At 36.1% G+C, this 20,416-nt stretch overlaps 1 protein-coding gene across 1 annotated transcript in view; it reads left to right on the top strand.

Annotated features, from left to right (window-relative positions):
• Positions 1–15,975: 15,975 nt before the first annotated feature.
• Positions 15,976–20,416, top strand: part of TSGA10 (testis specific 10) — a 72,170-nt gene continuing 67,729 nt past the window's right edge. Inside the window, exon 1 of the mRNA XM_036745338.1 lies at positions 15,976–16,051. The gene's annotated coding sequence lies outside the window, so the exon portion shown is untranslated. The remainder of the gene's footprint in view (positions 16,052–20,416) is intronic.

Consider the following 20,416-nt stretch of genomic DNA (forward strand, 5'->3'; position numbering starts at 1 on the left):
TTTCAATTTGTTCTTTTTCTAGCTTTTTCAGTTGTATGCCCAATTCACTGACCTCCTTTGTATCTATTTTATTTATGTAAGCATTTAGAGATATAAAACTTCCCCTATGTACTGTTTTGCTGCATCCCATAAATTTTGATATGTTGTCTCATTACTGCCATTCTCTTGAATGAAGTTATGAATTGTTTCTATGATTTGTTCTTTGGCCCACTCATTCTTTAGGATTAGATTATTTAGTTTCCAATTAATTTTTAGTTTACTTTTCCATGGTCCTTTATTACAAATAATTTGATCATCATGATCTGAAAAGGATACATTGACTATTTTTGCCCTGGATTGTGAGGTTTTTATGCCCTAGTACATGGTCAGTTTTTGAGTATGTGCCATGTACTGCTAAGAAAAAAAGTATATTCCTTTTTATCCTCATTCAGTTTTTTCAAGAGGTCTATCATATCTGCCTTTTCTAAAATTCTGTTCACCTCCTTAACTTCTTTCTTGTTTATTTTGATGTTAGATTTATAAGTTCAGAGAGGGGGAGTTTGAGGTCCCCCACTAGTATAGTTTTGTTGTCTATTTTTTCCTATAACTCCCTTAACTTCTCCTCTAAGAATCTACATACTATACCACTTGGTGCATGTATGTTAAATAATGATATTGCTTTATTGTCTTTTAGCAGGATATAGTGTCCTTCCTTATCTCTTTTAATTAGATCTATCTTTGCTTTTGCTTTGTCTGAGATTAAAATTGCTACCCCTTCTTTTTTTACTTTAGCTGAAGCACAATATATTCTACTCCAGCCTTTTACCTTTACCTTGCGTGTATCCCCCTGTTTCAAATGTGTTTCTTGTAAACGACATATTATAAGATTATGGTTTTTAATCCATTCTGCTATCCGCTTCCATTTAATGAGAGAGTTCAGCCCATTTACATTCACAGTTATTAATATCTATGTCTTTTTCTCCACCCTGTTTCCCCCATTTATGCTTTTATTTCTCCCTTCTCCCTTCCACTCCTCAAAAGAGTTTTGCTGTTGACAGCCGCCTTCCTCAGGTTACCCTCCCTCTTGATTCCCCTCCCTTATCTTACCTTTTTTCCATTGCTACTTCTTCCCTCCCTTCTGACCACCTCCCCCTTTTCTTTCCCTTTTCCTCTCCTACTGCCTGTAGGACAAGTTTTATTTCTATACTTATCAGAGTATTGTTATTCCCTTCTTGAATCAAATCCGATGAGAGTAAAGCTCAAATACTGCTCTTTTCCCTCCCTTCTTTCCCTCTACTATAATGTGTTTTTGTGCCTCTTCATGTCATGTAATTTATCCTTTTCTACTACCTCCTTACCTCTTCTCCCAGAATCATCCCTTTACATCTCTTAATTATGTTTTTTATCATTATATCGGTTATTTTATGCTGACATTCACAGTCTATGTATATCCTTTTCAACTGTCATAACTGTACTGTTTTTAAGATTGATATATATATATAATTATTGATATATAACTTATATATGAAACAACATAATCCTGTATAAGAGTGTAAACAATTTGCCCTTATTGATTAGCAAGGTTTTTTATTCTCCCTGTTTACCTTTTTATGTCTCTTGAGTTTTGTATTTGAAGATCAACTTTTCCATTGAGCTCTGGCCTTTTCATCAAGAAGGTCTGGAATTTTCTTATTTCATTGAATGTCCATCTCCTTGCCTGAAAAATTATGCTCAGTTTTGCTGGGTAGTTGATCCTTGTTTGTAGTCCAAGCTCCTTTGCCTTTCTGAATATCATATTCCAATTTCTCCTGTCATGTAATGTAGAAGCTGCAAGATTCTGCGTGATCCTGACTGTAGTTCCATGATATTTGTATTGTTTCTTTCTGGCTGCTTACAGTATTTTCTCCTTGACCTGATAATTCTGGAATTTGGCTACAGTTTTTCTTGGAGTTTTCAATTTGGGATCTCTGTCAAGGGGTGAGAGGTGGATTCTTTCGATGACTATTTTACCCTCTGGCTCTAGGACCTCAGGGCAGTTATTCTTGATGATTTCTTGGAAGATACTGTCTAGGCTCTTTTTTTCCATCCTGGCTTTCCAGTAGACTGATGATCCTTAGATTGTCTCTCCCAGATCTGTTTACCAGGTCAGTTGTTTTTTCAATCAGATATTTCACTTTTTCTTACATTTTTTCATTCTTTAGATTTTGTTTGACTGATCCTTGATGCCTCATAGAGTCATTAGCTTCTATTTGCTCAGTTCTAATTTTTAATGAATTGTTATCTTCATTTTGCTTCTGAGTCTTCTTTTCCATTTGGTTAATTTTACTTTTCACAGTGTCATTCTCTCTAATTAGATGCTGAATCTCCTTAGCCATTTCTCCAATTTTACCTTTTAAAGATTTGTTCTCATCAGTGAATTTTTTTTTTTTACTTTTTTTCTTTTGCTTCTCTAATTTGGTTTTTAAAATCCTCCTTGCTTTTTGGGCTTGAGACCAGTTCATATTCCTATTTGAGGTTTCAGATGTAGGTATAGTATCCTTGCTGTGCTCTTCAGAATTGGTATTTTGATCTCTGTCTCCATAAAAGAATCAATGGTCCTTGGTTTCCTCTAGTGCTTCTTCATGTTGGTTAACCTTTTCCTGGCTTTAAAGGGGATTTCTGCTTCTGGGGCTCAGAGTGCTCTGTCCCAGGCTTCTTGTTCTGGGAATTGTGGGCCAATTTACTGGCTTTGTGTTCTTTGGCCTCTGGTTTCCTGAGGTGTGGGGGAGGGGTGGTCTCAGCCATTGTCTGTCCTAGTGTCTGCCACTTCCCCTGGCTGTGCAAAGGCACCTCTGGGTTCCTGGTGTTGACCCTTACTGGCTCCACCTCCCTGGGAATCAGAAATTCCCACTATTTGGCTACTGAAGCCCTACTTCAGGCTCCTCTATTTCAGAATTTCTCCTGGGGAAGTATTATCTGGGTGAGGAAGGGAGTTCAAGAAGGTGAGTTTCAAACCTTTAGGCTGTGGGCTGCAAGCTTCAGGAGTAGTTGTTCTCATGTCCATAGGCGCTGTGCTGCTGCCTCCCGTAGCTCCAACAGACTCCCATCCTGGACTGGGAAGCCTGGGAATCACCACATTTCACACTCCCAGCCTGGATTGCCGGCTGAGTTCCACAGCTGCTTCAGTTTTGGTGTGGTCTGGAGCAGCTCCAAGCTCCAGGTGCTCTCCCAGCCTGTAGATCCATTCTGTCGACCTTGTGGACTCTCCTGGCTTGGAAATTTGCCCCACTCAATCCTATTAGTGGCTTCTAACTCTCCTAAATCTACTCAGATTCACTTTTTTAGAGGTATCTGACAGAATTTGTGAGAGAGCTCCAGTAAGATGCCATCTTGGCTCCACCTCCACAATGATTCTTGATTTTAATTTTTAATTTTCTTTAATCTGTTTCCTAGTAATTTGTTTTTGCTGTGAGACTCCTTAAATTTTCTTCCATTTTTGCAGCTTTTTGATATTTTAATCGTTCTTTTTGTCTCACTGAGTTAACTTCCATTTAGTCAGTTCTGACTTTCAGGCAGGCTGTTGTTTGGGGAAGTTTTTTACTTCTTATGCCAACCTGTTATTTTACATTTTCAATTCTTTCTTCTGTAGCTCTCATGTCTTTTCTTTTTTTTTTTGCTCTAGACTTCTCTTTTAATCTTTAAACATGTTTTAAACTTATTTTTTCATTATTCATGTCTTCGAGGAATTCAAGTTAAATTTGTGCCAAAGCTGTGTTTTTTTGTTTGTTTGTTTGGGTTTTTTTTTGAAGCTTTGCTTATAGATGTTTTGAAGTTACTCTCTTCTTTTGGGTTTCTGTCCTGAGTCTCCCTCTCACCATAATAACTTTTTATGGTGGGATTTTATTTTTTAATGTTTGTTCATTCTTCCAGACTACTTTCTGATTTTAGATTTTATATTAAGGCTAGACACTGTGCTTATAGAGGGAATATCCAGTTTAGTCTTGTTACTTCTTTCTTGGGGTATTGTTTGTGTTATTCTGGGTGATCAGGGTTAGCTTTTTGTCTTTATAAATTAATCTAATATCCTTTTATTTTTCTATTTGTCAAATAGCTAATAATTTTCTCCCTCTCCACAATTGGGATAAGTTCTTTTTGTCTATTTGCTTGTAATTTTTTCCCATACTTTTTATATTAGGACCACTAATCAATTTGGAATTTAAAACAGTATATGATGATGTATGATTAATGCAATTTTTAATCCAATTGATTGCTATCCAACTTTTTCAACAGTTTTCATTGAATTTATTAAAGAATTCATTCCCTTCTGTTTTGGGATGAAGAATTTATCAACTGTTCATGTCTTTATTTCTAACTGTGCATTGTCTGTTCTCTATTATGATCTGATTTTTATTTGACACAGCCTTTGTCATTACTACTTTATAATATAATGAGCTCTTTTTGTGCAGGTACTGCTTCTTCCATTTCCCCCCTTCACAATTCCTCTTAAGTATTCCTATCTGTTTGTTCTTCCAGATAAATGTTGTTAAAACATTATTTAATTTTCTAAAGAACCCCATTGTAATTTTCTTCGGTATTGCATTAAATATATAAATTAATTTTTGCCATTGACATTTTTATTTGTAGCACCCCCTTTGGGCTCACTCTCCCAACTAGTACTGAAAAATAGGTTATGTTCCCTTTGGGAAATGACTGTTTTTTCCCCCAGGATTCCAGGGGTAACCCTGAAATATTGGGGATATTAATATTGTTGCTCATGAACTCCTATCCTTTGTGCTTACAAATATTGAACAACCACTTGACATCAGTTTTTACAAAACGATTTTTACTGAGAAGGTATCGGAAGAACAATAGTTGCAAAATAATCTTCCCCCAACCAGAGGTGGGGCACACTCTTCCCTTATGTATAGGCACACACACGCATACACACACACACACACACACACACACACACACACACACACACAAAATCACACCCACAGAGTTATCCAGAGAAAAATGGACTCAAAGTTCAAGTACAAAGGTTGTGAGGCATACGTAGGCAGAGGGCTACCTCATGACTCTTCACCTAGTGAGAGATCTCCCTTAGCAGAGTCCCCACCAAGTTTGCTATGTGGAAAGGCAATTGTGATAAATGAGTCACTCCTCTTGCTTAGCTAGGAAAGAAAAGAAACAGAACAAGTCATTTTGCAGCTTGCAGTTTTGAAGACTTTTTTAATGCTTAAGAACCACTAAGGTCAACTATTCTTCCCTCTGGCTTGGAAAGAAAGAGGCTGTTCAAATCAGAGGGCAAAATGGAAAATATAGAACAAAATGGAATTAGGTATGTCAGCTCTTAAACAACCACTCTTAGCTCTTAAAAATCCCTTTTTAGTAATACTAAGAGGATTACCGGATTTAGAGCAACAAGAATCCTCCAAGATCTCTTCTTCTAGTGGTTTTTAACCTGTGAACTTAAAGTTCATGAACTTTTGAAAATGAAAGAGTTAGCTTACTGTGATCAAGACAGTGATCCAAGACAATTCCAAAAGATCAATGATGAAAAATGTTTTCCACCTCCAGAGAGAACTGATGACCTCTGAGTACAGATCAAGGCATACTTTTTCACCTTCTATATGTTTCTTACTTTTTACTGTTTTTTTTTCGCAACATGCCTATTGTATAAATATATTTTGCATGATATCACATGTATAACTGATATATTGTTTACCTTTTCAATGGGTGGAAGAGGGTTGGGAGGGAGAAAATTATAAAAAAATGTTTAAAAATAAATTTCTCAAAAAAACCCCATTATTCTGAGGAGTCCATAGGCCTTTGTCAGACTTTCAAAGGAATCCACAAAATGCAAAAAAATAAAGAACCTATGACCTAGTCCAGTCTTCTGATTTTGTGTATGAAAGGAAATTGAGAAGGAGAAGGATTACCAGGGATAGCTTCCTTACAGAAAATGATGCTTCAGCTGATTGGTCAGTCCCCTGCTGGGATGGATCAGCCAAGTTGCTTGTCTGGGGCACTCTGCCTCTTTGGACTTGTGTACTGCTGCCAATGGCTCCAGTTGCTGGTTGGATCTCTGATAACTTTGATAGATTTCCAGTTTCACTAGTTGCCTTGGCATTCCCATCCCAGAAAAGGCAGGAAAGAATGGAAAGTATGGAAACCAAAGCACCCTGTTCATGGACAGGTGGTGCCTGGGTAAGAGATGATAGCAACTGCTGCCCCTCCCCAGCAGTCCGTAAGCTCATAGGAGTTCTCACTTAGAAGCCAGTAGGGAAGTGACTGAAAGATCATCTTCTTGGACTTCTTGTGTACACACTGAATTACAGCTCAGTCTCTGCTGTGTCATTCATCCTTCCAGCTCCTCAACCAACCAGAAGACTTTTCATCATCACATAGTACTAACCTTGAGTCATCAAGGCTGAAACTGGCTTCCAGAGTTCTATATGTTAACAGAAAATGTTGTACTTGCTGTGTACAAACAATTGAGAAGAGCAAATCTGAGAGCACTTTCTAAGGGTTGTGCCCTCATGACCAGAACCATTTTCCATACTGTATTATTTGCTCACCATGTTAAATGAGCAGCACATGGCATAATGAATAAAGAGCTAGTCTCAATCAGAAAAGCCCAGATTCATGTTCTACCACTGATACATATTGGCCCTATGACCTTGAGCATTCACTTAAACTCTTAGAGCTCTAACTTTCTATATAAGTTACAGAAAAGGTACAGACATGTATTAGTAAGGAGTTTCCTCATTTACCATTTCTCTATGTTAGTGAACTCTCAGGTCTAGTCCTGATTTCTATTAGATATATCTCTTATCTAATTCTTCCTTTATTTACATTAAAATTGCTTTTTCTTTTATTTATGTAGATCTTGGTAGTTTAGGACTAAAATACTTATATTCTTTATAACAAATAGTATTTCTCTTTGAAATTCTTTTTGTTTTTGTTCATGTATAGAGTTGATAAAGATTGGGTTGATATATATTATCTTACTGAAACTAGTAATACATTTTCTGTCTTGGGTTGTAAGACCCAATATCTCTGTGCACTTTGATATTCTCAGCTTCCCCAAACAGAAGAGTTAGTTTTATACTGAAGAAAGAGGCCAGGAGTTCCATTATGATTACATAAGAGGTTTTAATAATCATATATGGGTTACTTACAATAGGGGCCAGTCTGGGGCAGCTGCCAGATGAAACAATCTCAATAGTGGATCAATGCTGACAAAGACCTCAAGTGATAATTACAGGAAACAGACAAAGGGAGGAGGAGCTATGAAGCACATCACTGCTGACTGGTAGATATTTTTGGGTTTCTGCTTAGTAATGAGCTCGATTCTGAGCTTGGACATTAAGCCAGTGCTGTTGGGTAAATGCCCAAACACAGGTTTGTGTACTGGTCATTATGTCTGTGTTAGTTGTTACTGGTTATGTTATCTGAGTTATGACTTAGTATCTTAAGTTATGTTTTTTAGTGGTCACCATGTCTGGGATTCTTGCTGTGTTTTATAGCTTTTCCTCAATAGGGACCCCATACAGGTTTTCTAACTATACCATCATACTATCTTTATATAATGACTTTTTAACCTATTCTTTGCTTTTACCTATTGCTTTTTCTAAGAATGTGAAATAGTAATAGTTAACCATCTGAAAGATTTAAAAACTGATCATTTCAGTGACCATTCATGACTCCAAGAAGCCTGATGATAAAGCATGTTTCCCACCTCTTGGTAGAGAGGTAGGTGGATACGTCTTGATGCTTATAAGCTATGTAATAATACGTTGCTTAACACCATTCCCTCCCCCACCTTCAGGACCTTGGTATCCTTATGTGTTAAATGAAGAGATTGGATAAGATGATCTTTGATATCCCTTTCTGTTCAATATCTATGATCTTATGGTCTTACGACTAGAAATCTAGGATGAGACATACATTTTCATACGTGACCAATGTGTAAATTTATTTTATTTAACTACATAGACATTGCTACTGTAACCCTTGTTTTCAAAATGTGAATTTGTTACCACACAATTGATGTATTAGAGCATGATACGGATTTTGAGGTCGCTTATGCCCTATTTAATTTTTGAGGAGCAAAGAACTTCACAATAACCCCCAAACTGCAAGCCTTCCAAACCCCACTACCACAAGCAAACTTCAGGTCTTTTTAAGGTTAAGAGCTATCATTTATCGTATATCTTCTGGAATAGTAGGAGCAGTGGGTAGAGGAGAACATGTATAAAACCATGCTACTATTTTTTATTAGGTTCCTACCTTTTTTTTTTACAAGTCATTGATGAAGTTTTTGAGCATTGTACTGATAATTCCATTTTCCCCGTAAGTCCTGTGGTTTTTATTGCTCAGTTTCGCCTAGCTCTGTGATTGTTAGGAACACATAGCAGAACTGACTGTACTTCTTTGTCAAAAGAGTTGACTTGGGTAGGGATAGAGTTGTAAAGGGGGAAGTGGATAGCTAGTGGTAATTACATACAAAAAGAAAAAATGTATCAATGAAACATTTTAAAATAGGCAGAAAAAACAGATGCAAAGCAGTTTTAGTATTATATATTTTAAAAAAACCTGTATGGTATAAAAATTTATGTTTTATAATTCTTCTAAGTCACAAAGCTGAAGCATGAAGGGCCATATTTAACCTCTCTTCTTGGTGAGGAAATCTAATATTCTTCCAACTTTTTAACTAATTTTAAGGAGAAATATTTCTACTTCCTGTACTTAAATTTTTTTTTAAATTCCATTATGCATGTTTTTAATTTGTATATACATTTATTATCTATTCCTCTCTCCCCCCTTGCTAATTGAACAATAATATTTATAGTCCAACAAAACAAATTCCCATATTGGCCATATCCAAAAATCTATGTCTCTTTCAGAATTTTAAATCCTTCATTTTTCTGGAAGGAGATGGGTAGCATGCTTCATCTTTAGTCCTTTCACATCCTGGTTTATCATTGCATCCATAAATTCTAAAGTCCTTCGAAGTTGTTTTTCTTTATAATATTGCAATTGTATAAACTGTTTTTCTAGATCTGCTCACCTCACTGTATTAGTTCATAGAGGTGTTCCAGGTTACCTCTGAAACTGTCCATTTCATCATTTCTCATGAAACAATATTCCATTACATTCACATATCATAAGTTTTTTAGCCATCCCTCAATAGAGCACCCGATATATCATTAAGGCAGAATTCATGATTTCAAAGAAAATCATGTATATACCTGAATGGTCCAGAATCACAGGATATAAGGAATTCTCTAAGTAGAAGGCAGAGGAGTTAAAGCATTTATTCAGGCTCCAAAATAGCAGACCCATGGACCAGTATCCCCAATTTGATATCCTGGCAAGAACCTTCCAAAACCAATATGCCCATCTCACAATAATGACCAGATTACAGAAAAATATTATGGCAACAAGCCAAGCCATACTGGTGCTTCCCCCCAATGCTAGGGCTCTCCAGTAAGAAGATTACTCACTGGCCTCAAGCCCTTGCTCAGCACTCTCCGGTCTGCGCGAGGGTCAGTCCTGTTTTTGGTAGCGCTGCTACTGCTGCTGCCACTTCCACCATTGCCACCGCCACTGCCGCTTCTCCTCCTCCTCCCTCCGCTACCTCTCAGTCTCCAAGCTGTGTTCTCTTCTTTTATATAGACGTCATCCCCTCAACTAGAATGTCATCTGAGCGACCAGAACTCAGGCACCTACTATTGGCTCCAGTCTTAACCACTCCCCCTAGGACCCTGAGAGCCCCGCCTAAAGCCTATTCAAATGGGTGGGAAAGATCTTCCCATTTACTGATTGCCTTTACATCCCTTTAATTTCCAGTATGAGGTATTAACAAAAACAGCTGTCACAATTAAAAATATTTCCCTCTTTGATCTCTTTGGGGTATAGGTGGAGTCAAGGGCATGGACAAATTAATAACTTTTTGGACATAGTTCCAAATTGCTTTCCAGAATGGTTGGATCATTTCATAGCTCCATGAACAGTGCATTTGTGTGCCTGTCCTCTCACATCTCTTCCAACATTTATCATTTTATTATGTTGTTATCCAGTGTTAATCCAAAGGCTATGATGTACCAGTTCCTTTACTTCTTTAAAATATTTCTAATCTGCACTAAATAGCTTGTCAAGAGTCTTTCCTGCATCTGTTAATATTATTGTATGATTTTTGTTTTTTTTTATTATTATATAATCTATATACTAATTATTTTCAGCATGATAATAGCATGGCATACTGTCATAGAGTATATTACATTGATTGTTTTCCTAATACATCCCTGTTATAAATCTTACATGAGCATAATGAATAATTTTCAAAGTATATTACTATGTTCTATTAGCTACTATTTAGATATATTATGTATGTATGTGTGTATATATATGCGTGTGTGTGTGTGTGTGTGTGTGTGTGTGCGCGCGTGTATGGGATGCAGGTCTTTAGTTACCTTTTCTCCATAATTTTCTTACAAGTTTAAGGGATCAAAACTATATTTGACATGTAGAAAGAGGTACAATGTCGTATTTCTCAATTTTTAAAAATGGCTTGTATAATATGGAGGTTATTTTGTTTTTTTAATGTTTCATAGAATTAAATTCTGAATCCATCTAGTACTATTGCTTTTTTATCTGGAAGCTAGTTAATTTATTTCCCTTAAGATTGATTTATTATTTTGCTCTTTTCTTCCTGTTTATTGTCAATTTGCATATTTTATATTTTTATAAATATACATTATTGCTTATTTTGAGTTTTATTGCCATTGTATGTTGTCTTGATTATTTTTATTTTCCCCCATTCATTGTTATCTCCCCTTTTTCTTTCTTTTCTAATGAATATTTTTGTATTCTGTGTATTTTTTTTCCTTTTTTCACTTTTTTGGGTTATATTTTAAGTTCCAAATTTGTCTCCCTCTCTCCCTCTCCACCCTGCACTAGAGACCATTTGATGTAGATTTATAACTATATGTAAAACCATACTATGGATACTTCTATTTATCAGTTCTTTTTCTGGAGGTGGATGGCATCTTCTTTCATAGGTCCTTTATAGCTATCACTCTATATCTCTTTTCCCCTTCTGGGTAAACTCCTCGAGAAAGCCATCCAAACTCAGTGCCTCCATATCCTTCTCTCAATCTTTTCTAAACCCTCTGCATTCTAGCTTTTGACCTCATCATTCAGTTGAAATTACCCTCTCTAAAGTTACCAAAGGTCTCTTAGTTGCCAAATCTAATGGCCTTTTCTCAATTTTGATTCTCTTTGACCTCTCTGTATCATGTGATACAGCTGATCATCTTCTACTTCTGAATATTTTCTCCTATCTAGGTTTTTGTGTCAGTACTTTCTCCTGGTTTTCCTATATATCTGAAACTCTTCAATCTTTTTTGCTGGCTCTTGGTCCATACCATGTCCTGCAACTCTGTGTTGGACTGATAACACACAGGAGGCACTGCGGGTTCCGGACTCCAGCCTCTGACAGGTTCACTCTTGATCTGGTCAGACAGGAGAACATTTTTGGAGGGGTTAATAATAAGCTTTATTCTAGTCTAGTCTTCTCAGAAGGTTGCTGAGAATCTGCTTCTACAGCATTACCTAATCAAGTATTCCCTAAACACCCTTCTTGCAGGGCTGGCAAGAAGAGGTAGCAACTGCCCCTACGGGGTCAATCGAGACAAGCGCAGTTTGTGTTTCCCTAAATCCCCTCATGCCTCAGTGGGGGCTGGTTGAGGCAGGTACATGTATTCCTCTATGCATTACCCATGACTTCCCCAACTCTCTGACCAATGCCCACCTGTTTTACAGGGCACCGGAAAAAGAAGGCATCTTGCCAACATTAAGCTCACAAGTTAACTTTAGCAACATCATCATTCTGCACAAGTGTAGTAAATATCAGTTATGTCACTTTATCTCACGGCACAGCCTCAGTAGGACTGTTTGTCACTATGATTCTAAGAATTACTATCTAGAATCCTTGAAACTATTCTGGGAGCTACTATCTAACACCTGGAAACTAGACATTCCCGTGGTCATGGATCCTGAGAAACTGAATTGTAAAAGGATAACAAAATCCTCCTTACTGACACTGTGGATGTTAGTCAAGGTTCTATCTTATGTCCTCCTCTTCTGCTCTCTCTTTCAGTGACTTCATCAGCTCCCACAGGATTCGTTATCATCTCCATACTGATAAATATCCTTCTATCCAGCCCCAGTCTTTCCCCAAAGCTTCAGCCCTTGTTGGATATTTAATCATCACCATGAATTTATTAAGCTTAGTATGTTTCAGTAACTATGCTAAGCACTGGATATAAAGGCAAAAACATTATCCCTGCTCTCAAGGCACTCATACTTTAATGGTGGAGACAATACGTTAACAACTATGTACATACAAGATATATTCTGTGTAAATGGGATGCAGACTCAGAGGGAAGGCTCTGACAGTGGGGGAAAAGAGGGACCAAGAAAAGCCTCTTGTAAAAAGTGGAATTTGAGCTAATTCTTGAAGGAACCCAGAAGGGAGAGCACTCCAGGTGTGGGGTTCAGCCAATACAAAGGCAGAGTTGCAACATTTCCAGTGTGAGGAACAACACCAGTATCCTAGATCATAGAGTTCTTGGCAGGGACTTAAGTGTAAGAAACCTGGAAAGGCAGGAAGAGGGCAGGTTATGAAAAATTCTAGATGTTAAATAGAGGAATTATAAAAAGTTTGGAAACTGTAGGACAGTGAACTTCACTTTAAGTAGAGAACCCTGTGTTGTTTAACTTTATAAAGGCATGGATGGTATACTTATCATATTTGTAGATGAAACAAAGGTGAGAAGATAGCTAACACACGGAAAGACAGAGTCAGGGTCCAAGAGAACCTTGAAGGACCAAAGCCTTGGACTGAATATCATACATTGAAATTCAGTAGGGACAAATAACATCTTGTGATAGATTACCAAAACACAAAACAAAATAGTTCAACAAGTACATAATATCTATATTTAATCCTGGAGATAGTAACCAGTATTACTGCCTACATTTCCTCCTCACTTCTATCTTTTGACATCTCTGGTTTCTATTATCACAAATGACATTCTGAGAGACAGAGTTCTGGATATGACTAGTCAAATGGGTGGGTGGGTATGATTACTGCCTTGCTAACAAATTATTATATATATTTTATTATGTATATGTTTGAGGGCGGGATTATATTTTTTAAATATATTTCTACATCAGACATGTTGTGAAAGAAGAATCAGAACAAAAGGGAAAAAACCATAAGAAAGAAAAGCAAAAAAAAAGTGAAAGTAGTGTTCTTTGGTCAGCATTCAGACTCCATAGTTTTTCTCTGGATGTGGATAGCATTTCCCATCATGAATCTTTTAGAATTGGCTTGGATCTTTGTATTGCTAAGAAGAGCTAAGTCTGTCATAGTTGATCATCGCACAATGTTGCTGTTAATGTGCAAAATATATTTCCATATTATTCACGTTGTAAAAGAAAACACAGACAAAAAATACAAAAACAATAAAGTGAAAAATAGTGCGCTTTGATCTGCATTCAGACTCCATCAGTTCTGTTTCTAGAGGTGGATAGCATTTTTCGTCATGAGTCCTTTGGAATTGTCTTGCATCATTATATTGCTGCAAATAGCTAAGTCACTCACAGTTGATCTCATGTAATATTGCTGTTACTGTGTTCTCCTGGTTCTGCTCACTTCACTTAGCACCAGTTCATGTAAGTCTTTTTAGGTTTTCCTGAAGTCATCCTGCTCATCATTTCTTAAAGCACAGTAGTATTCCATTACAATCATATACCACACCTTGTTCAGACATTCTCCAATTTGTGGGGATCCCCTCAATTTCCTATTCTTTGCCTCCACAAAAAGGGCTACTATACATATTTTTGTACAAATAGGCCCTTCCCTCCTTGCCTTCTTAAAAAATATCTTTAAGATACAGATATAGTAAAGGTATTGCTGGGTCAAAACATACACATTTTTTATAGCCTTTAGGCATAGTTCCAAATTGCTCTCCAAAATGGCTGAATCAGTTCACAACTCCAGCAACAATGTATTAGTGTCCCAGTTTTCCCACATCCTCTCCAACATTTATCATTTTCCTTTTCTGTCATATTAGCCAATCTGATAGGCATGAGGTAGTACCTCAGAGTTGTTTTTAATTTGCATTTTTCTAATCAAAAGTGATTCAGAGCATTTTTCATACAACTAGAGAGAGCCTTGATTTCTTCTTCTGAAAACTATCTGTTCATATCCTTTGACACATTTATCAATTGGATAATGACTTGTATTCTTATATGACACAGTTCTCTATATTTTGAGAAATGAACCCTTTATCAGAGACACTTGTAAAAAAATTCATATACTATAACTTGTTCAGCCATTCCTCAATTAATAGACAAGTCTCCAATTTTTTTGCCACTGGAAGAAGAGCTATGATAAATATATATTTCAGATGGGTCCTTTTTCTCTTTCTTTGATCTCTTTCAGATAGTGGCCTAGTAGGGCTGAGGCAAAGGATATGCACTGTTTACAAGTTTTTTGGACGTTGTTCCACATTGTTTTCCAGAATGATTGGGCCAGTTCACAGCTCTACCAACAGTACATTAAAGTCCTTGTTTTCCCACACTCCTTTCAGCATTTATTATTTAACTTTTTTTTGTCAGTTTAACTGATCTGATGACTTTGAGATCCTCAAAGTTGTCTGTTTTGCATTTCATTAATTATTAGTGATTTAGAGCATTTTTTTTCATATGGCTATTGATACTTAGATTTCTTCTTCTGAAAACTCCTATTCATATCCTTTGACCATTTGCCAATTAGGGAATAGCTCTTATTCTTATAAATTTGAAGTAATTCTCTATATATCTTAGAAATAAAACCTTTACCAGACAAACTTGCTGCAAAGTTTTTTGCCCCTGTCTCCTGAAACCCTTTCTCTTCTAATTTTAGCCATATTGCTTTTCATTGTGTGAAAACTTTTTAATTTTATGTAATAAAAATTATCCATTTTACTAATATTATTTCTTTTAAGAAATTAATTCTCCTTGTTAGTGATATATAAAAATGCAGGTATTTTAGTGGGTTTATAATATAACCTGCTACCTTTTTAGTGATTTTTTATCTCAGATTTTAATTGTTTCCTCACATGTAAAATAAGGGGTTTGATTTGGACTGGATTAACCCCAAAGTTTCTTTAAGCTTTAAAAGGCTATGTTTTCTGATTCCCAGTGTTGGAAATGTCTATAAATAAAATTTTACACTGGAGTGAGCGAAGGAAAGATTTATTGCAACTCTCGAGAGGCAGGCCACCCATGCTGGATTGCATGGGGGCCAGGATACAGAAGCAGAGCAAGCTTTTATAAGGTTAATTGTTCCTGGTCCATCCCTTCAGAGCTGGGATTGGTCCCAGCTCTTCTGGGTACTTGACATGGTCTCCTGACGTGATCTCTTTCCAGGTCATGCGATGCATGTACAGATAATGAGGCTCTAATTTTATGTGGAATGTGTCAGCTACTACGCATGAAGCTATTAAGCATGTGTGCTACAGGTCTTTGCCCTACTTTTAACTACAATTCTACTTCTGAGAATTGTTTCATCTTTTCTCAGCACTCCCTTCTAATAACGTGATTTCCAGACCTTTCTGTGGAGATCAAACTTTATATCATTCTAACACCAGGATATCTTTAAAAGTATTGATGAGTTAGTAAATATAGTTCTAGATTCTAAAAATGAAAATAATAATTTCATATTATTTGTTTTGTATAAATCTGAAATCTTTGGGGGTATGGACTGTTTGATATGTTGTTGCCGCTGGGGTGCATCCTTAGAATACCCTTATTTTTAAAATGTATTAGTTATTGTTATAAATCTTAAGGCCATTTTTACATGAAGATCTATATTGCTTTTCAATCTTTCTAACAGGTTACCACCAAAGAATATGATTTTGGCCTAGGGGCTCCAGTAAATAAAGCTGAGAAATATCATAATACTCCCCAAGAAGTGAGAAACCAAGAGAGATTCATCTATAAGCTAAATTTGCAGGTTATAACAAATAAACATGTATGTCGTTTTCTTGCATTAGTATGTGTTGATATTGTATAGCAAATGAGGCTAGTAAGAAAAATTTATAAATTCTTTAAGGCCAAAGGTTCAGGCTTAAATACATATATTGTTATTGACAGCTTAGAGTCAAGAAGTAATTTATTTGTTATTTGCTTCCTGTATTTATGTCTTGCTGTTATAGCGAGCAATACATATTATCATAATCAAATTTTCTTGGAGTTATTTCATGTACCAATGACCAATTCTCAGAGCTATGATTTTTTAAAAAATTTTTGGAAGTCACTGTAGCCTAGCGGAAAAGTGAATGGGTTATGATTCAGTGGAGTTACATTTTAATATTATCAGACTTGCTTTGTGACATTGAATAATTTGCTTAACTTTTCCACTTCAATTTTATCAAAGATGTTATTTTAATTATATGATTGGGCTACAACAGAATACATAATATGGAATTATTTTTCTTTAAAATTTCCAATTGACATATTGAGGTCATTGTGTTTGCTTATGGGGATTTGGGGCCAATCTATGGGTCCTTTGTAATCATTTTCCTAGACTACTGGGTAGGATCCAAACCATTAGAATCATCATATCCCTGAAAGGTACTCTGGGATCCTAATTCACAGGCATCTCTGTGAAGGTTTATAATAGTATATTTAAATACTTCAGTGGATTTGCGGTCTCATCGATATGGACATTTTCTCCATTAGGATGGATTGCAAACTGAACTACCCATACCTTCTTATCCTGTATGACTGTTGTCTATGTACTCTTATATAGCCTTGTTACTTCACATGAATTTATGAAAGGTAATGTGAAAATCTAGTTTTAAGCAGAGGAATAGTACTAGCCTTTATACTATTGTGGTTTTTCTGAGTTTTGTTAGGTTTTTAACCATGATTTTAAGATAGTAGTTAGTATAATAGTTTAAATAGAACAACAAACACTTTATTTTGATTATAGATTTAAAATTATACATTTTAATTGCCATAGAGCCCATTATCATTGGTAAAATTCAGAAATAGGGGATGACATTTTAAAAAATTTATTTATTTTTAGTTTTCAACATTCACTTCCATAAGATTTTGAGTTCCAAAATTTCTCCTCATCTCTCCCCTCTCCCCCACCTCTAGATGGCATGTAAATTGATACAGGCTCAACAGGCACATTCATATTAAATCTATTTTCATATAAGTTCTGTTGTACAGAAGAAGTAGAACCAATGGGAGAAACCACAAGAAAGAAGAAACAAAAAAAAGACCAAATGATATGCCTCAATTTACATTCAGATTTATAGTTCTTTTTCTGGATGTGGACAGCATTTTCCATCATGAGTCCTCTGGAGTTGTCTTAGATCCTTGCATTGCTAAGAAGAGATAAGTCTGTCAAAGCTAGTTATCATACAGTATGGCAGTTATGGTATATAGCATTCTTCTGGTTCTGCTCATTTCACTCAGCATCAGTTCTACTAAGTCTTAACAGGTTTTTCTGAAGTCTGCCTGCTCATCATTTCTTGTAGCACAGTAGTATTCTATTACATTCATGTACCACAACTTGTTCAGCCATTCCCAAACTGATGGGCATCTAGGGGTTGACAGTTTTCACAAGGAGGCAATTACAGGCAGCAGTTGGGCACCACAAATTTTTGAACCCCTCTGAAAACAGATGGCACAGCCTTACTATCCCCAAATTTGCCCTCTTACTCATCTTTGGTTTGGTTTTAGCTTGCTATATTTTCTTAGTCTAGGTCCCATGTCATCTGACTGGAGGCAGCATTGTGTGCAGTGGAAAGGGTGCTGAACTTGGAATTAAATCTTGCCTTCAACATTTGTTTACTGTCTCTGTGACCATAGTCACATCAGTTTTCTGAGCCTTAGTGTAAAATTTGGAGATGCAAGGAATGTGACCCTGAAGACATAACTATCTACCTCACAGAGTTGCCTTCAGGATCAAATGAGATTATGCATACAGGAATACTTTGTGAATCTTAAAGTGCAATATAAATGTCAGATATTATAGAGCATTAAAGCTTATTTTCTATGAATATATGTGTATACCAGGCTAATTAATGACAGACTGATTTAACCCCTTAAAAAGTTTGTTCATCTTAACTCTTAATTATTGCTTTTATAATTTCTGATCATGAATATTTGTTGAGAGATAGAAAATTATAAGGTTGAAGGCCATCTAAAGCCCATAGTTTCTTTTCATTAAAAAATGCTGCAGTATTTTCCTTGTTTTGTTGGATTAAAAAATCTTAAGTTGCTGTTTTTAAAATCTTCTGAAGTTTCTGTTACTTAAAAATAATTTTTTGCATCCAATATCCCATATAAAATCTCTGTGCTCTACTTATGCTTATCAGTAGGTATTGAAAACAATGATTTGCATGATTAAAAACTTGATTTTTAAAATGGGACCTGCTCTTTCAGAGTTTATTATGATTACAGAAAAAAATAGTTCAGATATCATAAATATCCAGATATAGGCCAAACATTCATTTTATAAAAATGGTTATAAGTTTCCATGTTTTGGTTGTTTTTTCTATTTGGTTGTTTTTGGTCTGGTATTAGGATTGAAAGGGGGAATGAAGGAGGACGATTCTGAAGCTAAGTGACTAGGAGGGATGCTATAGCATTTGTAAAATCCTTGAATGCAGTAACTAAATTGTATTGTCATTGTATTTCACTACAAGTACATAGCACAGTACTTTGCAAATAGTAGTCTTTTATTTGTAGAATGAATGCAAAGAAGTATTAAGATTGAAAACCTGGTTTTCTTTTCATTCTTAATAATCCAATGTTGGTTCCCCCAATCCTCCCCTACAACCTTCTGTAGCCTAATAGACTGAAGGCATCTGGACAGTTGTAGGGATGGGAATGATCTATTTTTTTTTAACCTGGTGCCATCTTCCTTGGGGAATGGTAGATTGTAGCAAGATGAGATTAGATGCCTTCCAGAACACTTAGCAAGGGACCTTACACAGTGAGCCCAGTCAGTGTTTACTGCTGATGAAAATGGTCAAGTCAGTTGATGGCATATTATAGAAAATGCTCATGGGATTTAGACCTGGTAAATACCTTAGAGATCATAGAAACCAACTCAGGCTCAGAGAAGTTAAGTGATTTGCCCAAGGGCACAGAAGTATTAGAGAAGGCAGCAGAATGGAGACTGCAACCTAGGCTTTCTGAATTCACTCCTCCCATTCTTTTTTTACACGACACTAAAATTATCCCTGCAAAAGAATTACATTTCTGGTAATGACATTTCAAAAGATACCCCTTTAGCCAATAAAAATTATTATTAAAGTAATAAGGAAATAATTTTTGAGATGTCACTTCATTGCTACCAATGTAGGTATTTTCCCCAAAAATTATATGCAAAAACCCAAAATGAATGAAGTTGTTTCTATTACATGCCTGTTTTATTTTAAAACACCAACTTATGCTATGAAAAAAAGTCTAACTGTGGAAACCATCTGATTCTTTCCTTCCTAATTCTGATAGATTGAAGATCTCAAGCAGACAAATCATGGCATGGAAGAACATGTTAGGAAACCTTTGGAACTCAGAAAGGTGTTGACCAGTTAGATAGATGGTTTAACCAGCCCAGAATGTGCATCTTTGTAAAGAATTGATTAAAGTAAACCAACCAACAGCAGCTGGAGAAAGAGAGAATTGTTATTGGATTCCACATACAGGGACTTTTAAATACTCAAAGGTACTATGAGACATATAACTCATCAAAACTAAAATTTTATAAACAAAGGTAATTGTCACTTGGAAAAGTGAGATCATCAACCAACAATAAATATTTATTTGTAAAGCACCTACTAATTGGCGAATGCCATGCAGGACCTACAAAGACAAGTCTGTCCCCTTGAGGAGCTTATATTATGTAGGAGAAGACAACATATATACACACATAGTCATATATGTATGTGTGTATATATACCCATGTATATGTATATATGTGTATACACATATATATATACATGTATATATGCATGTATGTTTATGAGATGGTGGGGACACACTAGCAGCTAGGGGAATCAAGAAAGGCCTTGGGTAGGAGGTGACTTTTGAGTTTTAAAGAAATTGGAGTTTTTCAGAGGTGTAGGGGAAAAAAGAGTGTGCATTTCAAGCATGAGGCATGTGGGCTGGGTGCAAAGACAGAGAGATGGACAGGAGTTAGAGAGGGTGTGGAGCAGCCCATTTGGCTGGACTAAAGAGAGCATGATGATGAGTAATGTATAATCATATCCAAAAAAATAGGGTGGAGACAGGTTGTGAAGAGTTTTAAATGCCAGATAGTTTGCGTTGGATTTTAAAGGCAATAGGGAACCACAGGAGTTTGAGTAGGTGAGGT

Source organism: Trichosurus vulpecula, chromosome 2 (assembly GCF_011100635.1).
Source record: "Trichosurus vulpecula isolate mTriVul1 chromosome 2, mTriVul1.pri, whole genome shotgun sequence".
NCBI classification, from domain to species: Eukaryota; Metazoa; Chordata; class Mammalia; order Diprotodontia; family Phalangeridae; genus Trichosurus; species Trichosurus vulpecula.